Here is a 6000-nt window from a genome sequence, read left to right on the forward strand (position 1 = left end):
GCCCATTGTGTCCAACTATGTCATTGCAGCCTTGGTTCTGAACACACAATTGCACTTGGACCTGTAAGGACTGTCACAACACACACTGCCAGCAAGCAATGCCTGAAGCACTTTGGCTCAGATCCACCTGTTATGAATTGTACTGTCTGTCTGTCTGTCTATTACTATATATAGAAAGCTTGCTGTTCTTATAAAAACATTTGTTATGACGAAGACTTTCAGTAGTATTTCTCCCCTTGTTGCACACCATGCATCCAACTGCATATATTTGGATTGAATTCTGTTAAAATGATTTCTTAAATTTGCTGCTTAGAGGCTGCTGGGATGGCAAGATTGTCATCAGACCTGACAATCTGGCTTAATCCCCAGAGCCCACATCAAGAACCAAAAGATCTGACCACCAAAAGTTGTCTTTTAACCTCCACGTGTGTGACATTACACATGACTGCCCCCACCCACAAATAAATAAATGTTAAAATTAAATTAAATAAAAAATAAAAGTCCTGTTTCAGTCACTCAAGTTTCACACACACAAACAGAAGTTTATCTTGTTTTGAATTTCAATTAGGACAGGATTCCCAGCAATTTCTGAAATGACATAAACATACTTCTGTGACCTTGTGATATTAGTGCAAATAGGGGTCCTTAGCACCCGTGGTGACACAGACAAACATCAGTCAACTCTGAAAGACATCAAAGGTGCTCTGAGTTTACAGCATCAAATATTCAGCTATTTAATTCGTTATTTAAAAACAAGCAAGCGCATCTGTTCTGATAAGTGTTTGTCAGCGTGATACGAACGTCAGTAATCTCGGAAGAACTTCAGTGGAGAAAACGCCTCCACCCGATTAGCCTGTCGGCAAGTGTGTGAAGCATTTTCTTGGTTGATAATTGATGCGAGGGGACCAGCCCTCTGTAGGCAAGACCCCTGTGCAGGTTGTCCTGGGTGTTATAAGAAAGCAGACTGAGGAAGCCATGAGGAGCAAGCCAGTAAACAGTGCTCCTCAGTGTTCTCTGCTTCATTTCCTGCCTCTAGGTTCCTGCCTTGACTCTCCTCAGTAATGAATCCTAATTTGTAAGCTAAAATAACCCTTCCTCCCTCAAGTTGTCTTTAGTCAATGTTTTATCATAGCAAAGAAAACATCAGTTTGATTAGTGAGAAAAATTACATTTTAAATAAATGATAAAATTATGTGTGTATGTGTATATATATCAAAATTACTTTTAAAATACAATTCTTTTATTCTTTTTTTAATTGGATATTTTATTTATTTACATTTCAAGTGTTATCCCCTTTCCTGATTTCCCCTCTGCAAGTCCCCATCCTATTCCCCTAACCCTGCTTCTCTGAGGGCGTTCCACCCACCCAGCCACCCACTCCCGCCTCACTGCCCTAGCATTCTCCTACACTGGGGCATCAAGCCTTCACAGGCTGAAGAGCCTCCCCTCCTATTGATGCCAGCTAAGGCTCCTTCAGCTCCTTCAGTCCTTCCCCTAACTCCTCCATTGGGGTCCCTTGCTCAGGCCAATAGTTAGCTGCAAGCAGAGCATCCACATCTGTATTGGTCAGGCACTGGCAGAGCCTCTCAGGAGACAGCTGTATCAGGCTCCTGTCAGCAAGTACTTCTTGGCATCAGCAATAGTGTCTTGGTTTGGTGTCTGCATGTGCGATGGATCCCCAGCTGGCGCAGTCACTGGATGGCCTTTCCTTCAGTCTCTGCTCCACTCTTTGTCCCTGTATTTCCTTTAGACAGGAGCAATTAAAATTAAAACATTGGAAATGGGTGGGTGGTCCCATTCCTCAACCCAGGGGCCATGCCTAACCTCTGGATATGGTTCTCCCTCCCTTTTGAGGGGCATTTCAGCTAATGTCATCCCAGTGGAGTCCTGAGAGGCTCTTGCTTTCCTGGCATCTGGGACTTTCTGGTTGCTACCCCCAGTTCCCCATACTCCATTACTACACTCCTCTGTTCAATTTCCTGACCCTCTGTACATCTCCTACATCTCCTCCAACACCTGATTCTTCTCCTCTTTTTCCCTTCCCCCTATTCTCTTCCTCCCAAGTCCCTCCCGGCCTCTTCTTCCCTTGATTATTTTGTTCCACCTTCTAAGTAGGACTGAAGCATCCACTCTTTGGTCTTCCTTCCTCTTGAGCTTCATGTGATCCATGAGTGGTTCGTGGCTATTCCACACTCTTCGCCTAGCATCCACTTATAAGTAGGTACATACCAGATGTGTTCTTTTTGTGACTGAGTTCCCTCACTCAGGATGATGTTTTTTAGATCCATCCATCGCTGAGGTGCGTTTCCTGTATGCAGCAAAATGCTCGGTCCTGTTTACATATCCAGTCTGTTAGTCTATGTCTTTTTATTGGGGAATTAAATCCATTGATGCTAAGATATTAAGACATAGTGATGAAGAAACCAACTTATTCCATGACAAAACCAAATTTACACACTATTTTTCTACAAAGGATAATCGATGGAAAACTCCAACACAAGGAGGAAAACTACACCCTAGAAAAAGCAACAAACGCAAAAGAAGATAGCCAAACAAACATAATTGCACCTCTAACAACAAAAAGAACAGGAAGCAATAAAATTCTTTAAGCATACAATTCTTTATGATCTGTTATCAGTAAATGTTTGAGATAGATAGATAGATAGATAGATAGATAGATAGATAGATAGATAGATAGATAGATATGGTTGCACAGAACTTTTCTCAGGCAAAAAGAGTTTACTCATGGAAAAAAAAGTCTAAGAAACCCTGCCTAAAACAAGATTACACAGGGCCAGAGAAAAGCTCAGTGGGTAAGAGCCCTGGCTGCTCTTCCAGAAGCCCCAAGTTCAATTCCATGCACCCACATGACAGCTCACAACTGTTTATAACTCCAGCTCTAGGGGATACAACACTCTCACACAGACATATATGCAGGAAAAACGCACCAATTCACATAAAATAAATAAATCATTAAAACAAACAAACAAACAAGATTATCCTGGAGTTAAAAGTCATCCCAGCTGGCCAGTAGTGGTTGCCTTTAATCCTAATACTTGAGAGGTAAAGACAGGTGGATCTCCATGAGTCAGTCAAGTCTACAGAACAAGTTCCAAGACAGCCAAAGCTATACAGAGAAACCCTGTCTCCAAAAAACCAAAACAAAACAAAAAGAGTCATGCCCATATCGATCTAGAGGCAAATCTTGATCATTTTTCTTCCTGGGTATCTATCCTGGCAGTGCAGTTCTCTGCATCCCCACCATGTGGTCCAAGCCACCACCCTTGTTCACTCGAAAAACCACAAGCAGCTCTTAATCCATCTGGGCAATTTCACTCTAGCCCCTCAATTAATTCTCCAATGCATACTTTTAAATGTTTGTATCCTTCCACTCCTGAACTCAAGCCACTCCGGCACTTCCTCCTAACATCCCCCCAGGCCATGTGTGGTCAGAATTCTACACCTTCCCATTACTGCTGACAGGGACTGCACACTATCTGACTCCACTAAACCTGCTGGGTCCTATTTGTTGTCTTAGGGGTCCTGAGAAAGGTATGCTGTGGAGGAGAAAAGAACATCATAAAACTTAAGGTTTTGGCTTTTAGATTCAACCTCCACCCTTAACCTCAGGAGCTTCTCAAACTGATTTGTGGCTTACTAATAAAAGGTGAGCTGCAGACTAAATGATTTTCCATGTGCCTCAGGAAGAGGGAAGAGCTGTCAGAAATCTGGGTGGATCACACAGGAAAGCATTGGGCCTGTACCTGTACTTGAAGTGCAGGTGTTCAAGTCTTAACTTGCTCGCCATACTGTGAACACCTTAAGGCTGTTTGCAAAATTTTCCTTGCCTGTTTAAATAGGGATAATACCTTCCTTGTACGGGTTTTGCTAAAGAACTAAAATAATATGTGCTTGGCATGTGGCATGGGTATAGGAAATTGTAGTGACTTTTGATCTTATCTGTGCCATAAGGAACAGGTAGATATACATGAGCGCAGATACATGTATAAGAATGATCATGAAGGTAGTTCTCCCAGGGTGAGGTTTACCCATTGCACACTGGATGCGGTGATGCCTTCGAGTTCCCCAAATTCAGGAAACTCAAGCATAATTTGTGGTAACTGGGGAACCATGTTTGCTCTCTCCTCTGAATAGAAGAAAAAAATTGATGAACTTGGTCTTTTGTTTTGCTGTCTGTCTGTCTGTCTGTCCGTCTGTCTAGCTTGTCCGTTTCACTATGTAACCCTGGCTGGCCAGGAACTTACTTTGTAGACCAGACTCTAACTCACAGAGATCTGCCTTCCTGGGTGCCAGGACTAAATATGTAAGCACCTGGCTCACTTTCCTATTTTTTTTGTGTGTGTGTGTGTCTTATTATTTTGTTTTGTTTTGTTTTTTTCATTGTGGCCCACGGAGCTTAATTTGTGTTTCTCATATGAACCTGGATAGGGAGTCATTAAATAGAGCACGGGTACCTTGGCAGTGGCTACTGCCCTGTAGAAAAAGTCACTCGGCTCAACAAGCCTGTTAAGAATTATCTAGCCGCTCATGAAGGGAAATCCAAAGAGGGCTTCCCTAAAATGATACCCATTCTCTTGTCCCAGACAGGAGTCAAAGAAAACAGACTTCCTGACCTCTATGTGTTCTTAGGGGTTCAGAGAAAAAGTCGGCACTAGTTCTTTTTCTCTTTGCTGGGACGAAATCCCTAACAAAGGCTATTTAAGGAAGAATGGGCTTGCTTTGGCTCACAGTTTGAGAGTATGGCTCATCCTGTTGGGAAATTCTAGGCCACAAGCATAAAGTGGCTGGTCACATTGTATCCACAGTCAGGAAGCAAAGAGATAGTGAGATGGCTGGTCACACAGTATACATAGTCAGGAAGCAGAGAGCCAGAGAGATGGCTGGTCACACTGTATCCACAGTCAGGAAGCAGAGAGCCAGGAATGTAGGTGCTCAGCTCACTTAAGTCCTTTTTGTATAGCAGGACACTGGAATGGTGTAGTTCACAGTTAGAGTGGATCTTCTGACCAGTTAAACCAGAGATTCTCATTGTGTGAGTTGCATGGGACCCCTTTGGGGGTTGAATCACCACAAAGATAGCCCCAAACAATTAGGAAACACAGATATTTACATTACAATTTATAAAATTAATAAAATTGCAATTATGAAGTAGCAACAAAAATAATCTTATGGTTGGGGACTCACCACATGAGGAACTGAATTAAAGGGTCAGAGCATTAGGAAGGTGAAAGGGCCAGAGCATTAGGAAGGTGAAAGGGTCACAGCATTAGGAAGGTGAAAGGGTCACAGCATTAGGAAGGTGAAAGGGTCACAGCATTAGTTAGGGTGAAAACCACTGAGTTATTCTAGAAACTCTCACAGTTCCAGAGGTTTCTCTTCTAGGTGGTTTTAGATCCTGTCCAGTTGACGATCAAGCAGCAATTCAGTACATAGAGAAGTCAGAAGCCACATCTTCCACTAGTCACAGGAACCTCAGAGAACAGCAGTATAGTGATGCCATGTGGCTGAAGACTATGAAAAGATAAGTCTTATGCAAAAACTTTTACTCTCCCCACCCCCCCAAAAAGTGATTTAGATAGCTACAAACAGATTTCTTTAAAGCAGTTTTTTTTTTTCTTTGAAGAGTCAGTCCAGGGCAGGTTTCTCAATCTTAGTATGTTTCGGACCTGGAAATGGCTCTCAGGAGAGGACTATTTTATGCATCAATAGATACTTAGCAGCATCGCTGAAATCTGTATTCTAGTTACCAGAAATGAAACCGTCCCTCCCTTTCGTTACCCCCTAGCCTCCCACTCTCCTGCTCCAGCTGTGGCAACCAAATACATCTTCAGAAATCACCTAATGTCCTATGTGGGGCAAAATTGTCTCTTCTTCTACTTGAGAAGCATTAAAATGGGAATAATGTGGTCAGTGGATTAGAAGGCATGACCAATTTCACTAGGAAATCGTCGAAAATAGTAATAATAACCATCCAAAAAA

The 6000-nt window shown here is 42.5% G+C and overlaps 1 pseudogene; it reads left to right on the forward strand.

Moving 5' to 3' along the window:
* Positions 1-3998: 3998 nt before the first annotated feature.
* LOC115031030 lies at positions 3999-4150 on the forward strand (annotated as a pseudogene).
* The last annotated feature ends 1850 nt before the right edge of the window (positions 4151-6000 follow it).

The sequence above is a fragment of the Mus caroli genome, chromosome 4, assembly GCF_900094665.2.
Source record: "Mus caroli chromosome 4, CAROLI_EIJ_v1.1, whole genome shotgun sequence".
NCBI lineage: Eukaryota > Metazoa > Chordata > Mammalia > Rodentia > Muridae > Mus > Mus caroli.